This window comes from Pogona vitticeps, chromosome 2 (assembly GCF_051106095.1).
Source record: "Pogona vitticeps strain Pit_001003342236 chromosome 2, PviZW2.1, whole genome shotgun sequence".
Taxonomy (NCBI): Eukaryota; Metazoa; Chordata; class Lepidosauria; order Squamata; family Agamidae; genus Pogona; species Pogona vitticeps.
Window position 1 is genome coordinate 216,976,030 of NC_135784.1, and position 16,274 is coordinate 216,992,303.

Sequence of the window (16,274 nt, forward strand, 5' to 3'; positions counted from 1 at the left end):
AAGGAGAGGGAGTCACCTATGCCGCTGATGGAAGGGCCGCCCACCCTCAAGACCTCCGTCTTGTCCGGGTTCAGCCTCAATCCATTTGACTGCATCCATTCCAGTACAGTGTCCAGGCAGCGCTGGAGAGACCGGACGGCATCCACTGAAGTTGGTGTAAAGGAGATGTAGAGCTGTGTGTCATCAGCATACTGATGACACGATGCCCCACACCCCCTGATGACCCCGCCCAGCGGCCTCATATAGATATTAAACAGCATTGGGGAGATGATCGACCCTTGTGGAACCCCACAATTGAGATTCCACGGGGCCGAGACCCTCTCCCCAAGCTGTACTCTCTGGGGGCGGTCCTCCAGGAAGGAGCGGAGCCAGGCAAGTGCCAGGCCACCGACTCCCAACTCGGAGAGCCTCCCCAGGAGGATACCGTGGTCGACGGTATCAAAGGCAGCTGAGATGTCGAGGAGGACCAACAAGGACATGTTGCCCCCATCGGCCTCCCTCAACAGGTCATCCAACAGTGCGACCAGTGCCGTCTCTGTACCATAGCGCGGCCTGAAGCCCGACTGAAATGGGTCCAGAGCATTGGTTTCGTCCAAGAGCGCCTGAAGCTGATCTGCCACCACCCTCTCAACCACTTTGCTGAGGAAGGAAACATTGGCGACGGGCCTATAATTGCCAATTTCATCCGCCGCCAAATTTGGTTTCTTCCTAATGGGCCTAATGAGTGTCTCCTTGAGGGCGAGGGGGACCTTGCCCTCCTGGAGAGACCCATTAATTATTGCAGTGGCCCATTCAGTTGTTACCGGCCTGGCTGCTTTGATTAGCCAGGCTGGGCAAGGGTCGAGAGAAGAGGTGGTGGCCCGACAGCGATCAAGCGCCTTGCCTACCAAATCTGGTGTTACAGGCTGAAAGGAGTCGAGAATAACCGGGCAGGACGGAGCGCTGGACATCTCTGCTCGATCCATTGTATTTAAAAAAGGAGAAAGGTCACGGCGGATGGCCTCCACTTTGGATTTAAAAAATGCTGCAAATTGGTCAGGTGAGATGCTAGTGGGAGGCCCTTCACCCTGGCCAATTCCCGATTGATCGCGAACTATACGGAAAAGTTCCGCCTGCTGGTTGGAAGCTTCGCTTATCCGGTCAGCGAGGTAAGATCTTCTAGCAGCCTTTACCTTGGCCAGGTAACGGTTAGTTGCATACCATCAACCTGGAACTAGTCTTCCTAGATGATGCTGTTAGTTCTTTTTTCCTGTAGGAGAATGGTTCCCAACCTTGGGTAACCCAGGTGTTCTTGGACTGCAATTCTAAGAAGCCTTCACCACCTGCTGTGCTAGGTGGGGTTTCTGAGAGTTACAGTCCACCAAGAACATGTGGCATATCAGGCCCAAACAAAAGAAAGATTAAAAAAAATAAAGAAGACAAAAACATTCTGGCACCTTAAAAACTGCTATATTTAATGTGAGCTTTTGTGGACAGACAAAGGAAGTGGACTTGTCCACTAAATCAGTGGTCCCCAGCCTTGGGCCTCCAGATGTTCTTAGACTACAACTCCCAGAAGCCTTCACCACCTCTGCTGGCCAGGATTTCTGGGAGTTGAAGTCCAAGAACCTCTGGAGGCCCAAGGTTGGGGACCACTGCACTAAATCACACATTAAAATATAGCAGTTAGTCCTTGAGGTGCCACAACATTTTCTCTTCTTTATTGTTTAGTTTGGGTTGGGTTACTCAAGGTTGGGAACCACAGATGTAGGGGGCAAGAAGAAAATTATTCTTGCTTGCTTATAGTGTATCACACCAATACCAAGAACTGTATGATTAATAAATGCAATATACAATTTTTCAGTAAAGGAAAATTATTCACTACTTCTCCCAACAAAGGTTTTTGTTCAGATGAGGCTTCATAAAGTGTTGGTAGGAATAAAATGCATGAATCAGAATATGTCTTTGATGGGAAGGAAGTCTGGTAGAATGATTACGGTATATTTGGTATTCAGGAAGAACTGTGTGTACCATCAACCTGGAACTAGCTTTAGGGAATGTTTTTGAAAGAAGGACAAGCAGAGGTAGGAACAGATACCTAAGTAGTGTAACAAGATTTTTGCAAAGTATTGGCTCTGCTTCAAAACAGTGGTTTAACCAGTGGTTTAACCATCAGATCAAAACACTGGGCCCTTTTGATTAGCAACGGTGATTACGGTATGTCATTTCCCCCTCCTCCTCAGCAACATTGTTGTGGACTATCCCTGTCATAAGATGGAGTATTTTGTGATGATGCATTCTGAATGGGCAACAAAGGACCATTAGACTTGCTTCTGGTGAAAATGAAAACTACTAGAACTGATTGCTTGTTGTATTTTTGGATTTGCCTCAAAGGCATTGTTATGGGAATTGTGGTCAGCACTGCCTCTTCAATATCCAATGTTACATGGCTATTTCAGATAGGAAAATATCTTTCCCAGAAATACACTGACCTCTTCTTATGTTTTTCCTGTTATGAAGCAATCCTCATGTAAAGTTTCTATTAGAATTTTGTAACTGATTTATTAAGGCAGCCTATGCTAGGGGTGGGGGAAAAAACTTCTAATTTCACTTATTGTCTCTGTTAATCTATTGTCTGCTAGTTACGGCAAGATTAATGTATTTTTCCATTTCACTTTTAATTAGCAGAGTCCTGAAGTCATTCAAGTGCGTCACCAGCATTTGACCATGTAGGAGACAAATAACTGCAAAAGTAGCCTGGTTTAAAAACCATTTGAAGTCCAAATATCCAATTCAAAAGTAATATCTCAAGCAGCTTCTTCTTCCTCCTCCTCCTCCTCCTCCTCCTCCTCCTCCTCCTCCTCTTCTTCTTGTAACATGGCATTTGCCTTTATTAGAATATTCAAAACACTCCAGAGCTGAAAAAGTAGGTTTGCTATTTAAAAACAAAAAAACCAAAGAAACAAGCAGCTACAAGGTACAATAGTATTCCTAGACCATGACTCAGCTTTTCCTTCAGAATCTGACTTGCTTCACTTTGTTGTTAATAAGATTAGCAAAAGAAAGTGGCTTGCTTTCAGTGGATGCTGGATTGGGAAAGGATGGAGATGAGAAGCATTCACAGCAAAACATCCTCCAGAGGAAGCTGTCCTTGATCATCCTCTTTTAGAGCCATGGGCTATGAGGCAGTAAGAAAATGCACACTCTTTTCTTGGGTAAAAATCAAACTATTGTTAGACTTTTCAACAGGCAAGTTTGATACAGTAAAGAAGTCTTTATACTACCCATTGAATCAAGTGAGGCAAAGGTAACTCTTCTCAGTTCTCCTTAATGTCCTTCTTTCACCTGCTTTGCCAAACAAGAGTCCAGGTGTGCAGGATAGCAGGTGGGGGAGCAGAACCAGGAGACTACCTAGAAGAGAATAAGTAAAGGCTTCTTATTTGACCTTCTATAGCTAGAGCTGATATGGCCAACTGTCCATCCATCCACCCATCGATCCATCCCTGTATTTATTTTATTTACAGTATGCGTCACTTTCCTTACAGGAATGGGAGCTGAGGCAGGTTGCAGTACAGTTGAAAGGAAATTGAAAATTAACATGCAGTAAAGTTGGTGTTAGAGGAGACTCTTGAGAGTCCCCTGGACTGCAAAGAGAACAAACCTATCCATTTTGAAGGAAATCAACCCCAAGTGCTCACTGGAAGGACAGATCCTGGAGCTGAGGCTCCAGTACTTTGGCCATCTCATGAGAAGAGAAGAGAAGACTCCCTGGAAAAGACCCTGATATTGGGAAAGCGTGAAGGCAAGAGGAGAAGGAGATGACAGAGGACGAGATGGTTGGACAGGGTCACTGAAGCTACCAACATGAACCTGACCCACCTCCGGGGGGCAGTGGAAGACAGGAGGGCCTGGAGTGCTTTGGTCTATGGAGTCATGAAGAGTCAGACATGACTTAATGACTAAACAACAACAAAGATGGAACCATCAAAATATTATTAAATTCATTTGCTGAAATCAAGTAATGTAAAGTTATGCACTGTAAGCTTGATGATGTGACCAGCGGCAGTGGTTTTCTGACATTTGAGACTGCCTGGACTGATGTCCCCAATATCAAAGGTATCCTAAGAGAGCCTAGGAACCAGGGGGAAGGAGGATAGGAAACTTGCTATTAACAAAATGCAGCTGCAGCTGATGTTGTCATCAGGCTTACATGGCATAACTTTATGTTACTGGGTATCAGCCATAATGCTAGGTTTTGTTCTTATTATATTTCCTTGTTAATTTTATTGTTTGTTTCTGGGTGTTGCTGTTTATTTGTTGTTGATTGGGGGGGTTAACGTTGATCCACCCCTCCTCCCTTGAGTTCGGCTTCACTGCCATGGGGGGATTTGGTTGTTTGAATTTTCATTAGTGTAGCATTAAATATTTTATTGGGTAGTGATTGGGGGGGTTGTTTATAATATTAACAAGCAGAAGTAATATATATAACTACATACATAAAAAAGTTAATTATTTAAATTGTAAAGCACCTATTTCATTTTCTGGAAGTGAGTTAGAAGTCTTTCCACCCTCCCCTCTTTTTTCCTCCCACCCCCACCCCCTCTACTTTTTTGCTTGTGCTTTGTTTACTAGGTTTTATTTATAGATAGTTTAAAAGAGAGTAATTTATAAGGAGCCAGTTCTTGATTGGGCATGGGGTGCCACCTATTGGCTGGTTCATTGATATTACAGATATTTATTTTATTTTTATTTTTTTAAAGGGATTTGGCCAGAAGACTTCTGCGCAGCACCCCCTGCTGGCTGGCAGCTTGTTTGCAGCTTAACTATATAGAGCTGTAATACTATTTAATAATAAATAAATAAGCAAGTGCCTTAATAATTTGACTAATAATTACTGGCTGTATCAGTAATACATTCAGCTATTATGGCACCTAAGAAAGGAGCAGGAGGTAAGAAGGGCAAACAGCCAGAAAAGACCCCGGTTAAGGTGACTCCTGTACTTCCTTCATCTGACGAAGGGGACTGGCCTGATTACAGCACTATCCTTGGGATAGTAAGGGCTTGGGAGAATAAGGGCTCTTGCTAAGGAGGCTTCTAGTGCTGCTATGCCCAGGAGGTCAGGCAGGGAGTCCAAAGCATGCAGAATGGCTGCATTAAGGCAATTAGGTGACGTAATGATGTCCCGTATTGTTCTTTTGGAGAAAGAATGTTCTTCAGCTTCTCCAGCATGAAGTGATTCCATAGAGGCATCTATTAGGAGTGAAGTGGAGCGTGCACAAGAGTCAGCGGCTGATATTCTTGACCAGTCAGGAGAACAACGAGTTGAAGAGCTCATTGATGCAGGGTCAACTGTGCCATCCAGCAGGCAGATAGGCTTAGAGGGTGCCGTTCCTGGCACCAGTCAGCAGGCATATGATTTGCCTTCAGCTGGATCAGCAAACATGATGGTTGTACCCCCAGGTGAGTTTGCACTGACATATCTTACACCACACATGGAAGGCATATGGCCTTGGGGTATGGTCAAACCACCTGGAATTTTTCGGCCAGGCACTAGTGCACTTCCTAACAGCTTTGGGCTTAGCCCTTCCACTCCAGGCAGACCTCTTTTGGCTTCAAAGCCATGGATGGCTCCGTATCCACAGTGGTTAACACCTTGGCGGAAGCCTGGTTTTGTTGAGGCTTCTCAGCAGCCTAACTACCCTGTAATTCTGAATACAGGGTATAACTCTGTTCCTAGAAGTTCTCTGCCCTGCAGTGACCAGTCTTTAACTTTAGGTGATCACCTCCTACCAGCCACTATAAAAAAATATGACAAGGCAAATACATGGACGTATTTGAGCTTTTAAATAGAAAGGTTGAGGAAAAGAAAGGTAGGAAGAAAGAAGAGAGGGAGAAGGAGCAATTTAAGAAAAAGAAAGCAGATAGGTGTTGGGCGAACTGGCTGATGAGTTTTTTAATTTACGCTGGCACTATCATAAAGGCGTATCCAGACCATGTCTTCGCCCTTCTGCAATACATTGATCTTATATACTGAGCGCATGTTGACTTCCCGGGCCCCACTTGGTTACTTTATGATCAGGGGTTCCAGATGAAGGCTGCAATAAACCCCCAGATGCTCTGGGATGTCCATCATCAAGGGCCATGGTTGCAGCTCATGACCCCGTCTCACCCCATGTCGGGTGAGCACTTTGACAGTGGACACTTGGTTCAAAGAGCAGCTAATCTAAATTCTCCCCGCTTTCAGCAGGCCAGGGGGTTCAACCCCACCTGGTTTGCTGGGAGTTCAATGCAAAAGGTTTCTGCAACCGTAAACTGTGCATGGGTGTTCCACATGTGGGGGCAACCACAGTTCCATGTCCTGCTTCCGGTGACAACCTGGAGCAGGAGGGGGAAAAGATGGAGGAGGGCCTAAGAGGCCTGCAGCAGGTTCAGCCACCCCTTCAAAGGAGCCCCACTCCAGTTAATGTAGTTGTACTAGCGGATTGGTTACGGTTTTATCCGGAGCAGGAGTCAACTACTTATTTGCTAGATGGTTTTACATTGAGATTTATAATCCCTTTTCAGGGTATTAGATATGCAACCCTGGCTAACAATTTAAAATCTGTTAGGGGTATGGAAGAGGTAGTGAGAAGAAAGATTCAGAAGGAGGTAGCCGAAGGGAGGGTATCAGGTCCTTTTGTTGAACCTCCAGTCCCAAGTTTGCGTATTTCCCCTTTGGGGGGTTTCCCAAAAAAAATGCCAGGGGAATCTTATTTAATTCATCATCTTTTGTACTCTGAAAGGGAATCTGTTAATGACATGATTACCCAGGAGATGTGTACAGTTTGTTACACATCTTTTGATGCCGCAATACGTATGGTTCATGCCTGCGGCAATGTGGCGGAGCTGGGGAAAGCTGACATTAAGCTGGCTTTCCATTTGCTGCCAGTTCACCTGGGTGACTTTGAATTATTGGGTTTTAGGTTTGATGGACTACTGCTAAGCCAGCTGGTTAATTGGGATAAAAGAGGCCACAACTTAATTGATCACAGTGGCAGTTATCTTGGCAAAGCATTAGGTTGGATCCAGCTCATCGGGAGACTCTCCTCCAGACCACTGTCTCCCTGAGAGACCACTTGGGTTGGCAGTTCCCTCTGGAAACTATACAGATGTATGCCACTCCGTGACTCTGCTGCCATCCAGGGGCATGGGCAATTTCCCCCCCTGGGGCAGACCAAGGCCCCTGCCCCTGGTTCTCATGCAGGGATTTCTCCTCCACCTGGGCATGCAGGTCCCCACTTGCTGCCCCAACAACCAGTTGGATCTGTCCCAGTGCTGGAAAACGCCACTAGAGCTGAGCCCCACTCAACTCCCACCAGATCACTGCAGCTGTAACCAACTCCCCATGGCCGCCCTGACATCAATGAGCCACATGTCATGTCTTTGGTCTGTGAAATGTGCCCTATCATGTCAGTAAAAAGAGTTAATCTTGTGGGAGATGTTCTGGTGTCTGCTGCAGGTACCTCCCCCACGCTGTAGCCAAGCGATGCACTGCCCTGGTGACCTTTTGCAGGGCAATGTCCATATGCCGTGGATCACATGCACCTCACAAGGCCTGTCTCTCCAACAGATTGGACCACATGACATGAATGCCAGGGTAACAATCATGGATAAAATATAGCCTAGCCTTTATGGAGAGTAATAGATCCAAATTATTCTGAGTGGTAAGGTAATTATTTCCAAGCTGAATCAACAGTATGTCAGGCAGCCCATGCATTTGAAGCTGGCACCAGAGGACTGGAATGAGGCTGTCCCAGTACATGCCCCTGAGTCTTAGCCAAGTAAAGTGCAAGTCCTTGCAGGAACCCAAATGCTGACCGGAGTGGGAGTTGGCAGCATACCTTCTGGCCCAGTAGATGATTCTGTGGCCCACTGACCAGATGTGCTTCCATGAACCTGTAGGTAGAGCTGAAGAATAAACAGTGTTAGAATGCTGACTGGGGTATGCAAATATATGATTTACAGGCATTCGATTGCCAACTCCCAATCCTTTAGATCTGCTCTGGGGTTAAGCCCATAGCTGCTGCCTGTGTTGCTGCCCCTATTCTGAAGAAATCTGAGGCCCTTCAGCCATTGGCCATTGCTTCAGAAAATGCTTCAGGGCATTTACAGGGCAGGGTCCACCCCCTTGTTGGGGACAGAATAGAATCAATGTGACTCACCCTTTTTTGGTCTGTTTTTGAAGAACGGAGGACAACAGCGCAAGGTCCCATCCTGTATCAAGACACCCCATCCGCTGAGGACCCTGACCACCCTGTAACTGCAGGAGCCGGCTACTAACTTGCCCAGCCTGAAGGCTCTGAAAAAAATCAACGTGTATGCCACCTTGAACTCATGCTTTGGCCAGCAAACCTCCAGTAGCTGTTGAAGCAAGGCTGAGAAAATATTGAATGTGGTTGCTCTCCTTTCATCTGGTAATTTTGTCTGTGTCCTGTCCCAGCCCCTCATAGCCCTCCTAATGAGAAAAGTGCCACCTGGCTCCCTGAAGCCCTGCATTTGTCTGAAAAATGAAATTTTCATTACCCATGTGCATAAAGTCCTGAGCCCCCTTTACTTGGAATGGAGGAAGGAGAGATGCTGGAAAATAGCTGCTTGAATTGCTGGGAGACCTGAAGAGTGCCCTGCTTGGAGCAAGAAAGGGACAAAGGAGTCCATGGTGGAACTGTATGCTCGCAGGGTGGCTGATGCCACAGAATCTAGTACTAGTAAAATTCCTTGTGCTACACAGTAGAAGTACAAGGTAGAAGTACAGAGAGCATAGAGGAGGATAGCTACAAGCTCCCCAAATAGTCCACCTCATTCTCATTAATTGGCACTTAAAGTATTTGTAAATGAGATTTGTAAGAAGATCAAATAAAAATGTTCCATTACTTAACAGTTATGAACAGATCAACACCAAACGAACAAACTGCTTCCAACAGAGAGAAGGAAAAGACACTCAACAGAGGCAGAGCTCTCTTTGATTTCAAAGGCAGAAGGCAATGATTGGTGAGTGCGGGATAGACTGACAGTCACCCCTGCCCAGAAGAGTCCTTCCTCGTCACTCAAACCATAGGCATCATGTGAGACTATAGAAGCTTCAATGGTTTTATAGACATAAAATTTGCTATTTCTGTCTATAGCAAAGACATATTTACTATTGTTGGGTGTAAACACAATTAAACAATGACAACAATTCAATGAGTAATTAAAACTGTAAGAATACTGCTGACTATAATTTTATTGCTATGCCAGGATGATTTGTGATAGGGGCAAGGAGATGTTCCCAGGATTTTGAGATGACACACACACACACCCCATTCTGGTCATCAAGCTTCCCTGCCACAATAATCATTATAAAAGATGAGGATAATATTTTTAGAATAGCGATCGTTGAGTTAGGAATACAGTAAATGTTATTTTTCTTTGACTAAAATGCACAAAACCAAAATAATAATTCCATAATCTCACGTTAGCTTGATCATGATGTACCTGCCTGAACCCTGATGAACCCTTTCAAGCTTCTTTAAAAATACATGGAGAAGCTGAAACGTGGCTGTGCGTGCTTAGAAGCCCTGCGATTTCACCAAATGGTTGGAATACTGCTTACAGACATGCAAATCTCTGCCCATGTGAGAGGACTGGTATTGTTTCCCCTCACCTGCAGAGTCATTGCATTTTAGGGAGTGGCCTGAAATAAAGGGGAGAGAGGCTTTCCCCTCTTTTCTTTTTTAAAATGTTACAAGGGGCTGATGCTGCCAATGGCTTTCATGGGAGCGCCTCCCCAGAGTGTGCCTCTTGGCATGACACCCGTCAGTCAGTCTGATTTTAATGCTTCTGAGATATGGGCAAAGTATGTCTGTACTGACTAGAAGCCCCACCAGCCCCTGTCAGCATAGCCAGTGATGGTGAGGACTGCTGGGAAATGCAATCTAGCAACATCAAGAGAACTGTTCTTTGCTCAGCCTGGGGCTCAACCCAACATTACACCTCCAGTGAAAGCAATGAGACATCTATCCGTTGTGACTACCAAGTCCCCTTCGGTTCAGTGGGCTTACTCTACTAACTTTGGACTTGGCTCAAACTTTTCTCCCTCGGGAACCAATGTGACTTTCAACGCCCTAACTGTGGCTAGATCAGGCTCATAGATGGTAACATGCCATAGCATTCTGAATTGTCTTGCTCCTGCAGATTAATGTGGCATAACTCTTTTGTAATACTCAGAGGTAAGTTCGATAATGATAAGATCAAGCATGCTCTCTAAAACGTTCATCATTCAGAAGGAAAGCAGGCCTAAGTACAAACAGAACTAATGAATTTTATTTAATACTGGCTATCACTGAATAGCAGTATAGCAAAGATAATACAAGGAAGCATCAGAGAAACCTATTTTATAAAAGTAATATATTAAAGTGTCACAGTCACACATCACTAAGGAGTATTAGAAGAAGGGCTGTGTTTTTCTCCTACAGTAAGCAACTGCTTATTTCATGGTTAAAAGTGGCAAATTTCACAGCACATTTTCCCAAAAAGGCAGGGGGAGATGGCTGAAAATTAACTCACCTGTTTTCTGGTGTTTTAGAAGAAGCCTAGTGACATTAAGTAGAGTTGAAACAACCTGTAATAACCATACAATAGTTTCATTCAGAGAGATAACGTATTGCAAGGCAACTATCATCATTGTTGTTGCCATTATCAGTACCACCAATTCCACCACCATCAACAGTATTTGCCATCTTAATGTATATAATCTGCATTAATTCAGGACCTTTCACCAGAAGAACATATGTGACACCCAATGCACACATATCAGCCAGGATAGATAAACTGCCTGCTCACATACGCTCTTCTGTGGTTATGGTCTCCAGTGTTCACAGTTGATTCCATCATCACTGTAGCCATACTGGTCCAGTCTTTGAAAAATCTTAGAGTTCTCCTGCAGTCAGGACCCATCTCTGATGACAGCCATTTCAATCATGGTGCCATGTGGAGGCTTGCTACTGGCCAATATGCAACAGTAGAATTTCTAACTTTGTAGTTTACAAAATAGCACAGACCAGAAAAGAAGCATGCTGTGGAAAGGTGTCTACAGGACCAAAGTAAGATTCCTCTTATGTTCATTTCAATATCAAGGAATCGTACTGCAGTGCTGGAGAAACAATGATGGGGACAAAAGCAGAATTGCATAGCTCAGCTCTGCTCAGCCTACCATTAGCTCCAATTCTGTTTACTGGAGGATTTTTTGTTTTGTGTTTGTTTCTTGGTCCATGGCCAAAATACATATTAACTTAAAATATCAACTATTGCTTTACTTCCTGCTTATCCTGGCACATCACTTGATTGTGTTTTGGCCTCTCATATCCTCTCATCATCATAGCACAGTGTGGCAAAATAAGCAAAAGCCATATCTATCTTCTCGAGTCTATTTTCTAGACTAGCAATTGTGTGACCTCAGAATCCCTAGAACTCCAAAACTCCCCTACCCCTGCTCTTCTTTCTGTCAAATAGGTGCTGTTCCTGTCGTATATTCTAGTTTATGTATGCTTTCTTAAATTGGGGGGGGGGGCTCTTGGTATTCCTAGGGGCTGCAAAATTGATGTGAGGCCACATATTATTCACGCCTCCAACTCACAATAGTTGTGTTCACATACATACAATGCAAAAATATTACTTAATTCAGCTTCGCTCAAGGTGACATCCTCCAGTTATGTTGGATGACAGCAACAATTATGCCAAACTAGGCATAATCTTTAAGTTGTTGTTTATGAGCTGGTTTGTTCAAATAAACTATAAAGCTGGCTGCCATTCCCATTTATACCAGAGCTAAGGAAGTTATTTTTTAAAGTAATGTTTTACAGTGTTTGCTAAACATTGTCATTACTCATAGCAATTTTGACACAATAAGTCATTCCACTACTTGCAGTGATACAAGCTACTTTTCTGTTACTTTCATTTCTCTAAAAATATCAATTTAGGATAAGTTAGAGAACTGCATAAAACTTCACATATTCCTATCTGTGTCTGTAAAAATGCCTTTAAATGCTGAAGTAAGTTTGAATGCAATTTGAAAACATTACTTATTCCATCAACAGAATAATCTTGGCCCTGTTTGTTATGTTAATTTTGAAGCACAAGGTTTTTATACAGTTATTGCTTAAAAGGGAATTGGTGATTATATTATTTATAACTCATTGGTTTCAAGCTCTGTTTTATACTACTTCCTTATAACCACCTCATTGCATTTCTCATTGTTTTGCTATGCCTCACTCGTTAAGTATGGATTTATCCACTCTTACTTGTCCATTTTAGCCTCTGTTCTCTATCTACTCTACCATATCCTTCTTTCTCATCTTCCCATATTTTCCAGCTACTTCTTTTGTACTGGAATTCCTTGTTTTCAGTGTCTCATAGGTTCAGTACATAGTGAAAGTCTCTTCTCAGTTCTAACTTAGTTCTGTGTGGAATTTACAAAATTTACAAATCAGCAGCAGTAGCATCTTGAAAAACAGAGTAACCAATAAAAATAATCTAATCATCAGTAGCCCATGAACCATATTTTAAAACCGTACTTTAGACTCAGAATCTTTCAGCCAGTTCTAATCAATGCAAATCAATTGGCTAGAATCCTATTGGTCACTTATGATGTCATCAAGTTTTCCTCTAAGCTGGGCATATGTGCAGCTGTGCATGACTCCGCCTCCCTCCGTGCGGCTCTCTTCCTTCTCTGCACAACAATCACATTTAACTCCTTTGGTTCCAGTTGCAATGGAACCCTGCACGTGGGTGGGTAGAGTCACATGCGCATGCAGGGAACAAGTTGTGTGTGTGAGAGAGGCATAGCCCCACCCAGCAGGCCTAAAAATTAGGGGGTACATTGGATGGCATAATGGCAATAGCATAAATTGCATCAACAAATTACACTAGTTAACAAGTCACCGTTTATGATCTTCACTGCCTTCCAGTTGCATTACTTGGTGCATGATAAGGAATACAATAACTCTTTGAAGTAGCAACAAGTCACAATTGTGATTTATGCTACTGCACTTACACTGATGTAAACAGCAAACAGGATTCTGGCCTTTAAGCTGAAACCAGGAAAAAACACTCCAAGACTGAAATGCAGCCAATTCTCCTTCAAACAGAGTTAATGACAGAATATACATTAAAATTAATGTAGGTCAAGCAGCATTTGCATAAAGAATATAATATAATATTGAACAGATCTTGTGCAGTGACAGTGCTTTTAAACAGAGAAAAGAAACAAGGGGATAGGAGTGACACTACCAAGTTAGCATGGAATGAATGTTTATGGTAAGGGTGAGCAAAGTGAAGTCATGGGAGACATATGGCCGTCAAGACCACTGAGGACTCCATGGCCTCCAAAAATGGCCCCGTGCCCCCCCACAGAAATCAATTTTGTAGGAAAAATATGGATATTCCACACTCACACTAGCAGTTTTTGTACAGGTGTGGGTCCACAGGGCTAACCCATGTTTTTTAAAAAATGAAACTAGAAATGGGTGTCTGGTCCATTCTTTTGGAAGGCGGTGGAGCCATTGGATTATTTCCTGGTTTAGTGATCACTTTTAAGCTGTTGCATAAAGTGTAGCTAAGAATGTGAAGAAAACATTGAGCACCCTCTCTTGCATGACCATGCAAAATGCAATACAGTGGTGCCCCGCACCACGATGATAATCCGTTCCCCTGAAATCACTGTTAAGCGAAAACATCATCCAGCAAAAACAGTTTCCCCACTGGAATGCATTGAAACCCATTTAATATATTAACATATAATATACTTTTCCCTATAGCTTCTGTGGTGTTGTGTTAAAGAAGTTTATGTGAAAATTTTGAAAATGGTACTAGCTTTCTATAGAACAGTGATGTACAGGTCTAACTCCTTAGATGTTACTTGACTACAGCTACAAGAAGGCCTAACCAATAGCTATGATAGTTAGGGCTTCTGGGAATTGTGGTCTGAAAATAGCTGAGGTCCAACTATGGGAATCACTATGTAACAGAGATAATTTTTATTGGTAGTGTTTGCTGGATATTCCCTTTTAGAAAGAGCAGTGTGAATACAAGCAATGAATAACTATGTTTAATGGCCAAAAACATTGTTAATTCTACTTTGTAAATGTCATTTTTGAGACATTACAATTATTGGTCATATTTAACAAGAAAAAGAAGGAGAAGGAGAAGGAGAAGAGGCAGTTATAATTAATATATTATTTCCAAGCCCTGGAACAAGCTATCTTATTTTAGAAACAAAGTTGTAACAGGAAGCTACAGCAAACCAGCGCAATCAATAAGTGCACTTTAGTAGTCAATAGAATGCATTTAGTTACTTATTTTTAGCGTTCAAGAAGAATAATTAACCACATTTCTTCTTTAGTATTTACATTTCAGAAGGAGATGGTCCCCTAGAAGTTTAGCAACTATATATCATGAGTGACTCCTTCCATATAAGAAAAGGAAAATTTTAAGTTTGTATGAAGTTAGGTTATTGTCACAGAAGATGCAATGATGTTCTGACAGAAAGGCACATTAAGTACAGCTACTCAGATGTAAGTCCTTTGAATTCAACAAGAATTACTCCCAGGTAAATATATACAATTTCAACCTTAATTTAGGATTGACTATATTTGTACCAACATAGATCACATCTGAGAATCAACCACACAAACCTCTCTTTTCATATGAAGAGAGAGAGAGAGATTTTCTTAAGTTGTGGATCTAAATTATATGCAACATCTGGATGATACAAATATATGATGAGATTAATGGTTATGCAAAGTAAGTGTAGATCAAAAACTGGTTCCACTGCTTTACTGAAATATGTTCTTCTTTAATTCAGAATCATCAACATGGTTCCGGAGGAGAAGCTAGCCCTGCCATGCCCTTATTGCTTTGATCACACTAGCAGGACCCTTTCTGAAGAAAAAGGAACTTGCTCACTTGTGGATTCTACACATGAGCTAGAAACCATGTTTTTGAGGGTTCTTGCTCACATGTAGAGCGTACGCACAAGCAGCAGCCTTATCCTCTTCAGAAACATTAATTCTCACATAAATAGAGCAACATGGTAGAGGTGAGGTTAATGGTTCCAGACTATGGACTGACTGAATAGATCTACCATCGCAGTAAAATGTTATATGCAGAGTATGATTTTGCAGTTCATATTCACTACTTGCCCCAAAGCAGACAAAAACAGAGATAGAAATAATATTCAGTATTAACAGTTATTGGCTGAAATCCAGTAGTAAGTCACAACTAGAGTAGGTTTATTAAATCAGTGGGAATTTGGTGAGTCAACTCTTTTGTAAATTCCAGTGATTTAATGGGCTTACTCTAGCTGTAACTTACTACTGGATTTTAATCTTTGCATTAAGGTTACATAATTAGCAAGCCATCTGCTTATTTGGCTACACAAATTTGGAGACCTAGGAAATGGAACAATATCACCTAACAGGAATTGTTTGAGCTTCAGCCATGGACCAGTCATACAACAGAATATCAGAGTAAATGAATTCCATCATTATTACAATGTCACTTCTCTTTGCATGTTTCGTAATTTAATTTAAAAGGACATCATCTAGATTCTCATGTCTGGTTAGGTCATACGTAGCAGACCCTCACACTGTTCTCATGTTTGTTCCTTCAATTTTTACTCAAATGCTCTTGACCAGTGTTCCATGCTCCAATGCATGAATCTCCTTAAAGTCTTTCTTGTACAATGCTACTACTCCTCTCTTCTTGTTTAGCCTATTCCATTTGAATAAATGATACTCTTCAATCTTTGCATTCCAGTAATAGGTAATAGGTACCTATTACATCATAGTTGTTTTCCTGTACTCAACCTCAAGCTGGCCTTGCTTCTTTTCCATTCCCTGCACACTGAAGTGAAGACATTTTTTAAATGGTGGGTCTCCCCCCCACCTCACCCTGGGCTGCTTCAAAGTTGCCTTCTCCTCTCCATTGGCAGGTCTTTGTACCACCTTACCACTCTGTGGCATTCACCCTCATGCCCCTTTCTTGACTGTCAAGACTCAGAGCTCATGAAGGCAAACAATCCTCTCTTTTACACTGCTGTCACCAGGTGATCACTAAATCACCATTACCTCAGGAAGATTCAGGCCCACATTTCAAGGTCTTTTAAATAGAAATTTTGTTTATTGATTACAGAGATTGAAACTGATTCATGAATATCTTCCGTAGATAAAGTTATTATTAACAACAACCTTCTAATTGGTAGTACACTCCTAATTCTAATCACA

At 42.5% G+C, this 16,274-nt stretch overlaps 1 long non-coding RNA gene across 1 annotated transcript; it reads right to left on the minus strand.

The window, feature by feature from the left end:
• Window positions 1-2,909: 2,909 nt before the first annotated feature.
• On the minus strand, window positions 2,910-13,130 carry LOC110081892 (uncharacterized). Its single transcript, XR_012083320.2, has 5 exons — window positions 13,046-13,130; window positions 10,561-10,615; window positions 8,181-8,317; window positions 7,860-7,926; window positions 2,910-3,390 (listed from the first exon to the last, which is right to left on the minus strand). It is a non-coding gene; the product is annotated as an uncharacterized LOC110081892 (long non-coding RNA).
• Between the last annotated feature and the right edge of the window lie 3,144 nt (window positions 13,131-16,274).